This window comes from Brassica oleracea, chromosome C5, assembly GCF_000695525.1.
Source record: "Brassica oleracea var. oleracea cultivar TO1000 chromosome C5, BOL, whole genome shotgun sequence".
In the NCBI taxonomy this organism is placed as follows: Eukaryota; Viridiplantae; Streptophyta; class Magnoliopsida; order Brassicales; family Brassicaceae; genus Brassica; species Brassica oleracea.
Genome location: NC_027752.1, coordinates 25,505,771 through 25,523,627, shown reverse-complemented (window position 1 = coordinate 25,523,627; position 17,857 = coordinate 25,505,771).

The following is a 17,857-nucleotide window of genomic DNA, read 5'->3' as shown; positions in this document are numbered from 1 at the left end:
TGTTCAACTTCCAATTCCGATCAATGTAATGTGCTGTCACACACATATATCCTTCCCGTTTCACTGATGTCAACAAGTCAGAGGTGAAGGAGACTCGTCCAGGAAGACTAGACAATTCTCTCTTCAGAGTGTCTCTCTCACTTTCATATAATCGATACACATCAGCTCTCGCTGTGTTTCGACATATGGTTTGGACATCAGCATTCAAATACTTCCATGTGTCTCTCACCTTTTCATACTCCACGTACGAGTATGGTAGATCATGCTGGACTATTGTCTTAGCTACCAGTTGCCTGAACACAATATGATCATACTTGCGAGACACAACTTTCCCATCGACATTGAGTTGCTGCTGCTTTCCTCCATTCCTTAGATACATTTTACATCTCATACGATGCCTTCTCAACCCACTGGTTCCATGCGAGTGGGACTGCCGTGCATACTCCCTCTTGCAATGATTGCAAGCAGCTTTCATCTTTCTATTGGGTTTATGGACCACCGTGAAATCTTTCCACACATCTGATCGTTGCCTCTCTTCCTTTTCCTCTTCACCGAGCTCATCCTCATCAAGCGCTTCTTCATCCAGTTCATCCTCAAGCTCCGATATCTCCTCTTCGATCTTCTTCTTCTTCTTGTTTCTTCTCCCTCCACGAATCACCGACTTCACAGGAACATACTTCTTCTGACTACACGCCTGCTTGGATGAGCCACTACCAACTTCTAGTGTGGATTGGATCATGGATTTCTGCGAAGCTGTTCCAAAACTGGTTTGTCTGCGAGGCTTCGTCGTTTGGGTTGTTGGGGTGATTTCAACACCAGAATCCTCTTCGGAATCAACAAGACTGATGAGCTTTCTTTTGCTTCTCTGCTTCTCTCCAGCGTTAACAGCTTCATCAACGACTTGAATTGCGATCTCATCAGCTGCACCAAGTCTAGCCATGACTTGTTGAGTCTCGAAGTCCAACGTATTAGGTGGCGTGTAGCTAGTATCGAAAGTGAATTGATCGTCTGAGTCGCCTCTTGATCCCATATCGTCTCTCAGCTCTCACGTTTTGGTTGGTTTGTTTAATGTTTCGATAATTATTAGCTAAGTTACGACTCCGTGACCTAAGCTACGTGGGTTAGTGGTGTTATGGTTTTTTTTTTTAAATATTACCAAATTTTGCAATTAAATTTTATACTTAAATTATTAAAATTTAAATTTGCTTGAGGACAAGCAGCATAAACATTCTCAAACCGTCAAAGGAAGTTCTAAGCTACATGACATCAAGTTCTCCCATCAATTATTCCTATTTCTAAGCAAGACAACGAGTTCTCCAATCAACTCAGCGAGTTCTAACTTCTAAATTACATCAAGTTCTCCAATAAACTTAGCGACTTCTAACTTCTAAGCTACATCAAGTTCTATCAATTCCTATTTCTAAGCAACTAACCGGAGGTCCTAAAGCTGGTTTGTCGGAATGAAAGGCTGGTCCATGACACTTCTTCACGCTGCATGCTGCTCCAACACTTCTTAACCTGAGGTCCTGACGCCTCCTTGTGCTGTCGTTCACCAACACTCCAACAGTTCGACAAAGAAACCAACCAAAAACCAAAAGACATATCAGAGACTTGTCAAGAAAAGTAATCGAAACAACAAGCAACTATATGATTCTTGTCTTAACTTCGCAGCGGATCTTGCCGTGTAGCCAACGAACAATCACTCTTCATTCCTTTGAATGATTTTTCATCAGCTACACCGCAAAGATCCGCTGAACTAGTCAAGACAAGTAATGGAAGTAGCTAAACTACTCAACACAATACAAGACAAGTAGTGAAATTGTGAAGACAAGTAATACAAGCCAATCTCTATTTCAAACAACAAGTAACTAAACATCATCCTAACGGCTACTTATTATATTATTAGAGTAGTAACAACTTACAATTTACAAATCTTTCAGCTTGGTGTTGTATCTTTTTTCTTGAGCAAGGATGCGTCTAGTAATAACCGGACAAGCCGGTGTGCGATCAACACATACATCAAGCCAACACCATAACATGCTATATCGTTTTGAGCGTACACCAGCTTTCATGGTCATTACCAGTCGCCTCCTTGCTCACCTACAAAAACAAAATACATATCAGAGACTGAATCAAGTGAACATCATACTAAGAGTCTTAGAGAGTCTTACATCTATTCGGATCTTGCATGCATCTTACGGATCTCTTTCCTTAGGTAGCTAACAACCTGAACATGTTATACCAGAGTAAATCGTTAGAGGTGTAGAGAAGAGAGTTTGATAGATAAAGAACTTGAAAATATAACATGAAAAACTTAGAAGAAGAGGTGGAAAAGCTTATCTCTGTAGATGCGAGTTTGATCTGTGAAGTTTACAAGCTGAGATGGAATAACCGGAGCTTCTCTGTCGTCTCTCTTTCGCTGGAGCTCAATTTCTTCTGTCGGCGACTCGTCTTTCTCTCACTCTCTCTATCTTTTGTTTTTTTCAGGTACCCGATGAAATGAGGAGGCAAGACGGTGCAGGACATTAGGGTTACCCGCGGTTCTTTTGGGCCATCCCGCTTTAAGCCCAAAACCGCATAACACCAACCCGCGAGGCCCGCCGTTTTGCGGGATACTAAATCTTCGGCCCAAACCCGCCCCGCCCCAAGCCTTAACGGGCCTGTCCCGCGGTCCAAGTTCTCGGTTGACATCTCTAATTCTCGTGATGACACATGGCTACGAACACATGTTGTAATGCTTCAGGATTAATATATAGGGGATGTTAACTATCAATTGAAATATCTCATTTTTCAATTTGCCATTTGAGATTCAACTTTGCTGAATTACGCATTCCTGATGTTGAAGAGGGCAAACAGCTGACTTTGGATTCTTTTCATAAGGGCTACGCGGCAAACTGAACTTGGGTTGTTTTTTTTTTTCACTATTGTCACTTTGATGATTTCGGTTTGCTCGGATTTGAGCACATCAGTCCAAGCGATAGCTTACATTATGAGTATTTATTTAGACATAAGAAGTGTGTTTGAGGATAAGTAAGATCTTAGGACATAATTAGCCTGGTTTTGTATTTAGTGAGTTTATTTTAATTTCAGTTTATAGAAGCAAGAAAGTAAAGTGTGAAAGTAAAGGTTTTTATGATTCAGAACTGTTTATGCTATTCATGTGGTTAATTTCTATTAATTCTGGGGTTTTCCATTATTATTTTGAGTGATTTAGAGACAGTTTTTTACGACGGAGGAAGTACTGTTACGATGATGCAGCGGAAAATGCACGAGGTATGAGAGAGGCAACGATGATTTAAGGTATTTTTGGGTTTTATTGTTGGAGAGTGCAAATCGGAGAATCATATTTTATTAGCATGAGATTTTCAAATCTCGGAGCTTGCAGAAATCCCACCAAACCCGCTTCATCTTTTCAAGCTCTTCGACGAAATTTCATCTTCCTCTGCGGTATAGACATATGAAGATATGTCCTCCATCGTAGTTCTTCTCTGTGACACGTCTGACGCACCGGCACAAAACTCATCTCTGTCGCATCTATGTCTTAATTGTGATGCTCAGTTACCCGAGTCACAATCAATTCCAAGTTGAGGCTTTCGTTGATTTACCAGCAAATCGCCACATAGATTTTGATAGTAGGGAGCTTGAAGATGAAACATGATCGAACGATTTTGGTGATGAAGATCGAGGGATTATTCTGAGATTTGGTAAAAATTTATAAATTACAAAACTTCTTTTCAATTTAGCTCTAAATTTTCTAACTGTGCAATTCAACCTATGTTAAAGAAGACATATATGCATATGTTTTTTTTTCAAATTGAACGCATATATGCACTACAACCCCCAATGAAATTATACATATTTGCACTTTCCTAACATATGTACATGTGGACTATAGATGTATATGTACACTTGAATACTTGGTGGAATGTACGTGTGGATTTGAATAGTTGTGAATCAGTAAATTGTTAAAAGCAAATGTATAATTTGATGCCAAAAGTAATAATTTTAAATAGCAAAATTTTTGTCCACGATGTTGTAGAAATATAGTGATATGATACACCATAAATGTTAGAAAATCAGATGTTGTATTTGAATTTTTTTATATTGAATAAATCTATTAGAGGAAGTTATCCATGTTTTTAAGAAGTAATAAAATTGCAAATTTACAGAAGTTTGGTACATAAGATTTTCATGAAGATTGGAAACGCTTTAATGAGATACTATGGATACACATATGTTAACTTGCTGATATCTTCTACAATGGAGTAAACGAGAAGCATTTAAACGCCATGGACACTGCTAGTCATGCTAACCACAAGTTATATAGTTGCTGGTGTACTACTTGGTTGAATACACAATTTCAAAATGTACACATGTACATCGAATGCGAATCAAAAGAATAGTTGCTGTACATGATAAATGAATAGTACATCAATGTTGTGGTGAGGCTGTACAAAAGTAAGCCGGATTGGAGGTTGTTAGATTGAAAGGATAATAGTTGTAAGTCATATGTTGTGTCAAAGAGAAGGAGTCTGCCCAAAGTTTTCATCACTGATAACAATAAGGTTCTAAGGGTCCTAGTGATGGTAGGGAGATAGAGGATGAGGGATCAAAATTGTTTTACATATGATCATGTGTACACATGGATGGTGACAATCAGGGGTGAATCCAGGATGCTTATTGACTGGTATCTAGGATGCTTATTGACTGGTGCACAATTGGCGATAAAATGAAAAAAACCAAAAGATGGTCTCGAACTTGGGTTTTTATCGGTGCACAATACAACTTTTCCACCTGTTCTAACAGCATTTTTATGTTTTCACACGAAAATTATAATATAAAATAATTTTACAGGTACACAGGACCGCACAGTGCCTTACCTGGCTTCGCCCCTGGTGACAATGACTGTGTACACAATTTATAATACATTTTACTCAATGTTCATATACACATATTTCATTACCTTTGGAAGTTCTTCTTCTTTCTTTACACAATGATATACATCACAAGTTTGATGCAATCATTACGTAAAAATTCAATGAATAATGACAATCAACACAATTCCTTTTTATAATGAAGCTTTAGCCATAACAACTAACACATAAGAAACATTCATATTTATTTCTCTCAGTGTAGTTGTAGGCGTAATGGTGTACACGAGTTTGTGTGAATAATATTATCGTATGCACATGCATGAATAGGTGGGTTGCGTAGTTTAAGTGTTGCCAATTGTGGATACTAAGAGTATACACATGCATATTGTGAAGTTGATATATATATATATATGTACATTTGGAAGTTGGTGTACACATGTACATCATATAAGGTAAACATTTTAAAAAGTTTATAAAAAAGGTTTCCGAAAATATTGAAAACATTCTGAAACATATTACATTTCAAAACATGATAAACAAAATCATTCTTAACACACATAAATTGGAAAATGGTGAATGTACTATCAAAAAATTAAGCTACTATTTCTTACTTCATAATAAACTTACAAGAATCTCAGCAATTGATTCAGATCTCACGACTCCAAATATGAAAACCACAAAAATATTCTTTTGTTTTGTGTTTGGGTCGTGTTGTTACAAATTCCTTGAAAATGACACCTTTGGAAGTCTCTTAACATATTCATCATTATTATCCTCCTCTAGCTCTTCTTAAGAAACTCTTCCCTTTTGTTTCGTCAATTTTTTCTTCCACACCAAATCACTTGCATCCTCTTCATCTTCGGCTAGACAAACCAGACTCAGCATGTACTTTGTACCAAGATCTATAAATTCTTTCAATTGTATCTTTAAATCCAAGTTTAAGCAACCAGAAAAGAGAGTCAAAAATATAACTATGGTAAACAACATTTTCCAATAACCATTTTATGACACAGACCACAAAAACAAAGTTCTAACATTTCTGAAATATAATTGATTGACAAATTCACAGAGACATTAATAAAGAATATAGTTAACTTCTTTTAATATATGTAAGAAAGCTTTACTCATAAACAAAAACATAAATTTGTTTAATACATGATGTTTTCTAGTTACAGTAGCAAAACATACAAAAAAATTATAATTTTGGTTTGAAAACTTATTTTTAACAAAAATTCATACCTCTCTAAAGCTAATTAGGAGCATAAAAATGTAGATCTAGAATTTAATACATCTCAGAGATTAAACATTAAATCAATTTCATTAAAAATAAAGTGATTATCTCAAAATCACACCTCATCCGTCGTCATAGTCTTTGTCCTCATCCCAACGGTTGTCATTTTTCTAGAATTTGGAAAAAATATTCACCTAAGAACAAGATGATGACAATTATAGATGAAAGAATAAGATTAATAAAGATTAATAAAATTCTCTTAAGATGGATCGTTAATGTGAAAAATAAAATAATTGATCTAAGGGTGGTAATTTTAGGTAGATATATGTTTTCAAGATAGGTGACAGTGAATCCAGACCATCAGAAAAAAATATAAATTCAATGGCTGAAAACAAATCCCACCACTTGCCTAGTTCCATCGGGAAACTTCAATTTTAGTTTAGAAATGAATTAGTTAAGAATCAACTACATTATTAAGGAAACTTTCTTTGTAGAAGAAAATGAGACAACTTGTAATTAATAAGTTGAAATGTGACATGAGATGTAATATCCTCTATTATATTTGCATACAGCCCATATATCTAAGTCGAGTTATATGTAGTAAAAATTCGAAGAGAAACTCTATTCAATCATGTTTAACTTATAAGAAAATAGGAAACTTTGTGTTTTCGTCTTTTCTCATTAGCAAGCGAGTCAGAATGGACATTAAGACTCCTAGTAAATGGAATGAAACAAACATGGAAGTTAAAATCCTCTAAACAAACATGTTTTAAATGAAATGAAACAAATACCAAAAAGTATATTTTTAACGGCAAAGTACTTTATTGATTTCGAACAGAACATACAAAGTATTGATGCAGTAAATCTGTTACAGTGGGAGAATATAATTATAAAACTGAAAAATATTTTGGATGGGATAATAGATTTTGTTAGTTTGTCTGCAACCATGTTTTTTTCAACGTCATGTTCATAGGAAATCCACATTATCAAATTTGTTCTTCCATGATCTCATTTCACGAACCCAATTATACACATCAAAGTGAAGAATTTTAGAGTTCAACATGTCAATCATTTTCTTGCAGTCACCTTCAAACGTCATCTTTTTAAAACCTCGACTCCATGAGTGTATATTGCAATAATGAGTGCCTTAAATTCTAAGTCCAATGCATTTTTGACCGACTTCCCAATTGCTTGCCTTGCACCTTTGTAAAGATTGTTTTCATCACGAACTATCCACTAGGCTTTACCTGAAATATATGGATTGACAAAGGAACCATACAAATTACATTTAAGCCCTCCCTCTCTCGGCCTATTCCAAACATCATCCTTAATACAGTGGAATATGTTTTGTCCATTTCGTATAATTATCTGTTGAAACTTCTCAATACTTATCCACTCTTTTTAATATGTTATGGCTTAATTATGAATTACCGCCATTTTATATTGTTTTGTTGGAAGACCGTCATATTTTTATTTTTCCAAATCCTCCATAGAGTTCCAATTGGTAAGTCTTGTACATGTGATAATCCTGAAGAGGTGCTGCATGATATATATGCTTGTAGCTTTTCTTCTAGTGTTGTTTGAGAACTTAGGAGGGGGTTAGTGAGAGATTGATTTGTAAAGATTGAAGAATTTTAAGATTCTATTGTTATTGGTAATATGATTTTTAAATTTCTAAAGAGTCTTGTGTTATTGGTGTGATGATTTGTAACTCAATTCAAAATCTTGTGTCATTCATTAAGTTGTGTATTTTGTGATTTTGTAATTCTATTAAATTATGGTGTTATTGGAACAATGATTCTTTACATTTTAACTCATGAATCACAACTTTCAAAATATTAGAGTTAACTATTGTATTCTCAAAGTTGAGATGACAAAACCAATCTCTTTATCAGACAAGTATATATGATACGTGAGAGGCAATATATAATGTGAAAAAATATTAATATAGCCCAAAATTTTGTTATTCATAGGAAAGCTATGAAAGAGATTCTGATGTCAAACGACATCATATCAAAATAACGAATCCATAAATTAACACCATAACACATGAAAAATGAGTTACAAATTATCCAGAAAACTTGAAGCACATCAATCATTTTATTGATAAATATCTCACCATTACTGCTAACTTCCAGCTTCTACAACTTTATTCCACATACTCAAAGCTATTGTGTCTATCTAGTTGTAGCATATTCTCTTCGTTGTTCAAGAGCACCAACATTTACAACTTCTTCAAAGTTTGCTTGGTTATTGTTTGGAGAGATCACTTCCTCTGGAAAACCATCAGACTTACAATGCTTCCGTAGAAAGTTATGTAACCCGACACAAGCTGAAACCAATTTTGCTTGTGTTGTAAACGAAAAATGAGGCGATGACTTGAAGATAAAAAATGATATTTGATATACCAAAAATTTGCTCAATCACGTTTTTCAAAGATGCATACCGCAAATTGAACAGCTTGTTTTTTAGGATCACGGCCTTCACCTCTAAATTCATGTAAATGATAGCGAGTACGTCTGAATGGAGCTAAAATCTTTTGACGATTTGCAAATCCATAGTCTACCGGATAAAATTTTCTTGAAATTCATTTTGTAAATGAATAAACAGATGTCCACATATATAACTTTTTCGTACAACTTAAATACATATCTTCTGAAACGATTAATCTGCTATTGTGTCTTGTCAAAGCATTACTTAAATTTTTTGAATTATGAGCTGATCCTTCCCATCCACTAAGAACATACATGAATTCGAGATCAAAGTTGCAAGCAGGAAGAACATTTTGTGATACAAATCCCTTGGGATTACGATAGCGTGGAACATCAGGAATTGGTATCATTGCAAAAATATACACACCATCCATAGGTCCAGTACAATCTTATAAATTTTAAAATAGAGATTTTCAATGAAACTATTAAAAAAGAACTTATCATAACTTAGTTTAATTTTATATTTACCTTGAAGTAGGGATAAAATGTTGTGCTCTCACTTATCTTTCAGCTGTTGTAACTCCAGGCTTTGCCATCAGATCAGGTGCTAAGGTATTTAGTGCTCGTAAGACTTTGTGGAAATTCTCACTGATAGTGAACTTTAATCTCTTGAATGAGACATTTGTGTACATATATTACGAACCTTGACAAAAAAAAAAATATATGGCCCCCATTTTTCAACGCATATATTCCGGGTATCTCTTAGACATGTCTTCATTCTAATAAGCTCAAAAAAAATTTTGAGATTGGATACATGCGATATAGTGATCGAAAGTGCTCAGGATCCTCTTTCAAAGCATTTTGAATGTAATCATAACCAATGTTATTGTATGCGATTGTCACTCCTCGGGTAAGTTGTTGCTATATTATTTAACACCACCAGCATAATGTCTAAATCTGCCTCGTCTTCTTCTATTTGGTTTGCTTTTATCTCAGCATATGTTTGCTCGTGTTTTCCAAATGTACTCTCCATGATAAAACACCTACAAAAGAGTTTATTATTTAATAACTGAAATACACGACAAATTTTTAAAAACCAATAAACCATGTAAAGACAAGACACTAACAACAAAGTCACATGGATCATTTTACCAAACACTAATAGCAATAAAATAACAGCATGACATTTTATTTTGTTAAAAGCAACAAAATATATATAAAAATCTCATCATAAATATTTAAGAAAAATCCAGTTTGTTGTCTATAAATAATGAAAACAGTTTAGAGTGATATTGTAAAGAAACAAAACAATCAAAAACAGACAAAATAAAACAAATACCAATCGGAGTTGATATTGCTTTGGATCCAAACATAGCGTTCTTCTAGAGCTCAATTTCTTCTGTCGGCGACTCGTCTTTCTCTCACTCTCTCTCTCTTTTGTTTTTTTTTCAGGTACCCGATGAAATGAGGAGGCAAGACGGTGCGGGACATTAGGGTTACCCGCGGTTCTTTTGGGCCATCCCGCTTTAAGCCCAAAACCGCATAACACCAACCCGCGAGGCCCGCCGTTTTGCGGGATACTAAATCTTCGGCCCAAACCCGCCCCGCCCCAAGCCTTAACGGGCCTGTCCCGCGGTCCAAGTTCTCGGTTGACATCTCTAATTCTCGTGATGACACATGGCTACGAACACATGTTGTAATGCTTCAGGATTAATATATAGGGGATGTTAACTATCAATTGAAATATCTCATTTTTCAATTTGCCATTTGAGATTCAACTTTGCTGAATTACGCATTCCTGATGTTGAAGAGGGCAAACAGCTGACTTTGGATTCTTTTCATAAGGGCTACGCGGCAAACTGAACTTGGGTTGTTTTTTTTTTTCACTATTGTCACTTTGATGATTTCGGTTTGCTCGGATTTGAGCACATCAGTCCAAGCGATAGCTTACATTATGAGTATTTATTTAGACATAAGAAGTGTGTTTGAGGATAAGTAAGATCTTAGGACATAATTAGCCTGGTTTTGTATTTAGTGAGTTTATTTTAATTTCAGTTTATAGAAGCAAGAAAGTAAAGTGTGAAAGTAAAGGTTTTTATGATTCAGAACTGTTTATGCTATTCATGTGGTTAATTTCTATTAATTCTGGGGTTTTCCATTATTATTTTGAGTGATTTAGAGACAGTTTTTTACGACGGAGGAAGTACTGTTACGATGATGCAGCGGAAAATGCACGAGGTATGAGAGAGGCAACGATGATTTAAGGTATTTTTGGGTTTTATTGTTGGAGAGTGCAAATCGGAGAATCATATTTTATTAGCATGAGATTTTCAAATCTCGGAGCTTGCAGAAATCCCACCAAACCCGCTTCATCTTTTCAAGCTCTTCGACGAAATTTCATCTTCCTCTGCGGTATAGACATATGAAGATATGTCCTCCATCGTAGTTCTTCTCTGTGACACGTCTGACGCACCGGCACAAAACTCATCTCTGTCGCATCTATGTCTTAATTGTGATGCTCAGTTACCCGAGTCACAATCAATTCCAAGTTGAGGCTTTCGTTGATTTACCAGCAAATCGCCACATAGATTTTGATAGTAGGGAGCTTGAAGATGAAACATGATCGAACGATTTTGGTGATGAAGATCGAGGGATTATTCTGAGATTTGGTAAAAATTTATAAATTACAAAACTTCTTTTCAATTTAGCTCTAAATTTTCTAACTGTGCAATTCAACCTATGTTAAAGAAGACATATATGCATATGTTTTTTTTTCAAATTGAACGCATATATGCACTACAACCCCCAATGAAATTATACATATTTGCACTTTCCTAACATATGTACATGTGGACTATAGATGTATATGTACACTTGAATACTTGGTGGAATGTACGTGTGGATTTGAATAGTTGTGAATCAGTAAATTGTTAAAAGCAAATGTATAATTTGATGCCAAAAGTAATAATTTTAAATAGCAAAATTTTTGTCCACGATGTTGTAGAAATATAGTGATATGATACACCATAAATGTTAGAAAATCAGATGTTGTATTTGAATTTTTTTATATTGAATAAATCTATTAGAGGAAGTTATCCATGTTTTTAAGAAGTAATAAAATTGCAAATTTACAGAAGTTTGGTACATAAGATTTTCATGAAGATTGGAAACGCTTTAATGAGATACTATGGATACACATATGTTAACTTGCTGATATCTTCTACAATGGAGTAAACGAGAAGCATTTAAACGCCATGGACACTGCTAGTCATGCTAACCACAAGTTATATAGTTGCTGGTGTACTACTTGGTTGAATACACAATTTCAAAATGTACACATGTACATCGAATGCGAATCAAAAGAATAGTTGCTGTACATGATAAATGAATAGTACATCAATGTTGTGGTGAGGCTGTACAAAAGTAAGCCGGATTGGAGGTTGTTAGATTGAAAGGATAATAGTTGTAAGTCATATGTTGTGTCAAAGAGAAGGAGTCTGCCCAAAGTTTTCATCACTGATAACAATAAGGTTCTAAGGGTCCTAGTGATGGTAGGGAGATAGAGGATGAGGGATCAAAATTGTTTTACATATGATCATGTGTACACATGGATGGTGACAATCAGGGGTGAATCCAGGATGCTTATTGACTGGTATCTAGGATGCTTATTGACTGGTGCACAATTGGCGATAAAATGAAAAAAACCAAAAGATGGTCTCGAACTTGGGTTTTTATCGGTGCACAATACAACTTTTCCACCTGTTCTAACAGCATTTTTATGTTTTCACACGAAAATTATAATATAAAATAATTTTACAGGTACACAGGACCGCACAGTGCCTTACCTGGCTTCGCCCCTGGTGACAATGACTGTGTACACAATTTATAATACATTTTACTCAATGTTCATATACACATATTTCATTACCTTTGGAAGTTCTTCTTCTTTCTTTACACAATGATATACATCACAAGTTTGATGCAATCATTACGTAAAAATTCAATGAATAATGACAATCAACACAATTCCTTTTTATAATGAAGCTTTAGCCATAACAACTAACACATAAGAAACATTCATATTTATTTCTCTCAGTGTAGTTGTAGGCGTAATGGTGTACACGAGTTTGTGTGAATAATATTATCGTATGCACATGCATGAATAGGTGGGTTGCGTAGTTTAAGTGTTGCCAATTGTGGATACTAAGAGTATACACATGCATATTGTGAAGTTGATATATATATATATATGTACATTTGGAAGTTGGTGTACACATGTACATCATATAAGGTAAACATTTTAAAAAGTTTATAAAAAAGGTTTCCGAAAATATTGAAAACATTCTGAAACATATTACATTTCAAAACATGATAAACAAAATCATTCTTAACACACATAAATTGGAAAATGGTGAATGTACTATCAAAAAATTAAGCTACTATTTCTTACTTCATAATAAACTTACAAGAATCTCAGCAATTGATTCAGATCTCACGACTCCAAATATGAAAACCACAAAAATATTCTTTTGTTTTGTGTTTGGGTCGTGTTGTTACAAATTCCTTGAAAATGACACCTTTGGAAGTCTCTTAACATATTCATCATTATTATCCTCCTCTAGCTCTTCTTAAGAAACTCTTCCCTTTTGTTTCGTCAATTTTTTCTTCCACACCAAATCACTTGCATCCTCTTCATCTTCGGCTAGACAAACCAGACTCAGCATGTACTTTGTACCAAGATCTATAAATTCTTTCAATTGTATCTTTAAATCCAAGTTTAAGCAACCAGAAAAGAGAGTCAAAAATATAACTATGGTAAACAACATTTTCCAATAACCATTTTATGACACAGACCACAAAAACAAAGTTCTAACATTTCTGAAATATAATTGATTGACAAATTCACAGAGACATTAATAAAGAATATAGTTAACTTCTTTTAATATATGTAAGAAAGCTTTACTCATAAACAAAAACATAAATTTGTTTAATACATGATGTTTTCTAGTTACAGTAGCAAAACATACAAAAAAATTATAATTTTGGTTTGAAAACTTATTTTTAACAAAAATTCATACCTCTCTAAAGCTAATTAGGAGCATAAAAATGTAGATCTAGAATTTAATACATCTCAGAGATTAAACATTAAATCAATTTCATTAAAAATAAAGTGATTATCTCAAAATCACACCTCATCCGTCGTCATAGTCTTTGTCCTCATCCCAACGGTTGTCATTTTTCTAGAATTTGGAAAAAATATTCACCTAAGAACAAGATGATGACAATTATAGATGAAAGAATAAGATTAATAAAGATTAATAAAATTCTCTTAAGATGGATCGTTAATGTGAAAAATAAAATAATTGATCTAAGGGTGGTAATTTTAGGTAGATATATGTTTTCAAGATAGGTGACAGTGAATCCAGACCATCAGAAAAAAATATAAATTCAATGGCTGAAAACAAATCCCACCACTTGCCTAGTTCCATCGGGAAACTTCAATTTTAGTTTAGAAATGAATTAGTTAAGAATCAACTACATTATTAAGGAAACTTTCTTTGTAGAAGAAAATGAGACAACTTGTAATTAATAAGTTGAAATGTGACATGAGATGTAATATCCTCTATTATATTTGCATACAGCCCATATATCTAAGTCGAGTTATATGTAGTAAAAATTCGAAGAGAAACTCTATTCAATCATGTTTAACTTATAAGAAAATAGGAAACTTTGTGTTTTCGTCTTTTCTCATTAGCAAGCGAGTCAGAATGGACATTAAGACTCCTAGTAAATGGAATGAAACAAACATGGAAGTTAAAATCCTCTAAACAAACATGTTTTAAATGAAATGAAACAAATACCAAAAAGTATATTTTTAACGGCAAAGTACTTTATTGATTTCGAACAGAACATACAAAGTATTGATGCAGTAAATCTGTTACAGTGGGAGAATATAATTATAAAACTGAAAAATATTTTGGATGGGATAATAGATTTTGTTAGTTTGTCTGCAACCATGTTTTTTTCAACGTCATGTTCATAGGAAATCCACATTATCAAATTTGTTCTTCCATGATCTCATTTCACGAACCCAATTATACACATCAAAGTGAAGAATTTTAGAGTTCAACATGTCAATCATTTTCTTGCAGTCACCTTCAAACGTCATCTTTTTAAAACCTCGACTCCATGAGTGTATATTGCAATAATGAGTGCCTTAAATTCTAAGTCCAATGCATTTTTGACCGACTTCCCAATTGCTTGCCTTGCACCTTTGTAAAGATTGTTTTCATCACGAACTATCCACTAGGCTTTACCTGAAATATATGGATTGACAAAGGAACCATACAAATTACATTTAAGCCCTCCCTCTCTCGGCCTATTCCAAACATCATCCTTAATACAGTGGAATATGTTTTGTCCATTTCGTATAATTATCTGTTGAAACTTCTCAATACTTATCCACTCTTTTTAATATGTTATGGCTTAATTATGAATTACCGCCATTTTATATTGTTTTGTTGGAAGACCGTCATATTTTTATTTTTCCAAATCCTCCATAGAGTTCCAATTGGTAAGTCTTGTACATGTGATAATCCTGAAGAGGTGCTGCATGATATATATGCTTGTAGCTTTTCTTCTAGTGTTGTTTGAGAACTTAGGAGGGGGTTAGTGAGAGATTGATTTGTAAAGATTGAAGAATTTTAAGATTCTATTGTTATTGGTAATATGATTTTTAAATTTCTAAAGAGTCTTGTGTTATTGGTGTGATGATTTGTAACTCAATTCAAAATCTTGTGTCATTCATTAAGTTGTGTATTTTGTGATTTTGTAATTCTATTAAATTATGGTGTTATTGGAACAATGATTCTTTACATTTTAACTCATGAATCACAACTTTCAAAATATTAGAGTTAACTATTGTATTCTCAAAGTTGAGATGACAAAACCAATCTCTTTATCAGACAAGTATATATGATACGTGAGAGGCAATATATAATGTGAAAAAATATTAATATAGCCCAAAATTTTGTTATTCATAGGAAAGCTATGAAAGAGATTCTGATGTCAAACGACATCATATCAAAATAACGAATCCATAAATTAACACCATAACACATGAAAAATGAGTTACAAATTATCCAGAAAACTTGAAGCACATCAATCATTTTATTGATAAATATCTCACCATTACTGCTAACTTCCAGCTTCTACAACTTTATTCCACATACTCAAAGCTATTGTGTCTATCTAGTTGTAGCATATTCTCTTCGTTGTTCAAGAGCACCAACATTTACAACTTCTTCAAAGTTTGCTTGGTTATTGTTTGGAGAGATCACTTCCTCTGGAAAACCATCAGACTTACAATGCTTCCGTAGAAAGTTATGTAACCCGACACAAGCTGAAACCAATTTTGCTTGTGTTGTAAACGAAAAATGAGGCGATGACTTGAAGATAAAAAATGATATTTGATATACCAAAAATTTGCTCAATCACGTTTTTCAAAGATGCATACCGCAAATTGAACAGCTTGTTTTTTAGGATCACGGCCTTCACCTCTAAATTCATGTAAATGATAGCGAGTACGTCTGAATGGAGCTAAAATCTTTTGACGATTTGCAAATCCATAGTCTACCGGATAAAATTTTCTTGAAATTCATTTTGTAAATGAATAAACAGATGTCCACATATATAACTTTTTCGTACAACTTAAATACATATCTTCTGAAACGATTAATCTGCTATTGTGTCTTGTCAAAGCATTACTTAAATTTTTTGAATTATGAGCTGATCCTTCCCATCCACTAAGAACATACATGAATTCGAGATCAAAGTTGCAAGCAGGAAGAACATTTTGTGATACAAATCCCTTGGGATTACGATAGCGTGGAACATCAGGAATTGGTATCATTGCAAAAATATACACACCATCCATAGGTCCAGTACAATCTTATAAATTTTAAAATAGAGATTTTCAATGAAACTATTAAAAAAGAACTTATCATAACTTAGTTTAATTTTATATTTACCTTGAAGTAGGGATAAAATGTTGTGCTCTCACTTATCTTTCAGCTGTTGTAACTCCAGGCTTTGCCATCAGATCAGGTGCTAAGGTATTTAGTGCTCGTAAGACTTTGTGGAAATTCTCACTGATAGTGAACTTTAATCTCTTGAATGAGACATTTGTGTACATATATTACGAACCTTGACAAAAAAAAAAATATATGGCCCCCATTTTTCAACGCATATATTCCGGGTATCTCTTAGACATGTCTTCATTCTAATAAGCTCAAAAAAAATTTTGAGATTGGATACATGCGATATAGTGATCGAAAGTGCTCAGGATCCTCTTTCAAAGCATTTTGAATGTAATCATAACCAATGTTATTGTATGCGATTGTCACTCCTCGGGTAAGTTGTTGCTATATTATTTAACACCACCAGCATAATGTCTAAATCTGCCTCGTCTTCTTCTATTTGGTTTGCTTTTATCTCAGCATATGTTTGCTCGTGTTTTCCAAATGTACTCTCCATGATAAAACACCTACAAAAGAGTTTATTATTTAATAACTGAAATACACGACAAATTTTTAAAAACCAATAAACCATGTAAAGACAAGACACTAACAACAAAGTCACATGGATCATTTTACCAAACACTAATAGCAATAAAATAACAGCATGACATTTTATTTTGTTAAAAGCAACAAAATATATATAAAAATCTCATCATAAATATTTAAGAAAAATCCAGTTTGTTGTCTATAAATAATGAAAACAGTTTAGAGTGATATTGTAAAGAAACAAAACAATCAAAAACAGACAAAATAAAACAAATACCAATCGGAGTTGATATTGCTTTGGATCCAAACATAGCGTTCTTCTATGTACATATCAGTGAATACATCTTTCATTCATATATAAGGAATACTAGATTAAGACCGCGGGATAAACATTATATATATAAATTATTTTATGTATTATATGTTCTTACATATTATGAAATAATAAATATATATTGAATAATCAAAAGTCAGCAACTATTACATATATAATTAAATTGGTGCGAACATATAAATCAATTTTATTAATCCAAACAATTTTTTAAAAAAATTTTGATACGATATGTAATTAAATTTAAATGAGATTAACATACATAGTATATTTTTAATATTAATGTCTATTTTTTATTTATTTTTTTAAATGATGCTTTCTACGCATATGTTTTTTTGATCATGTGTATTTTAATAGCAAAAACTTTAAATTACTGATAACAAAATTTTCATTGTGGGATTAATAATTTTAGTAATTGATAATTT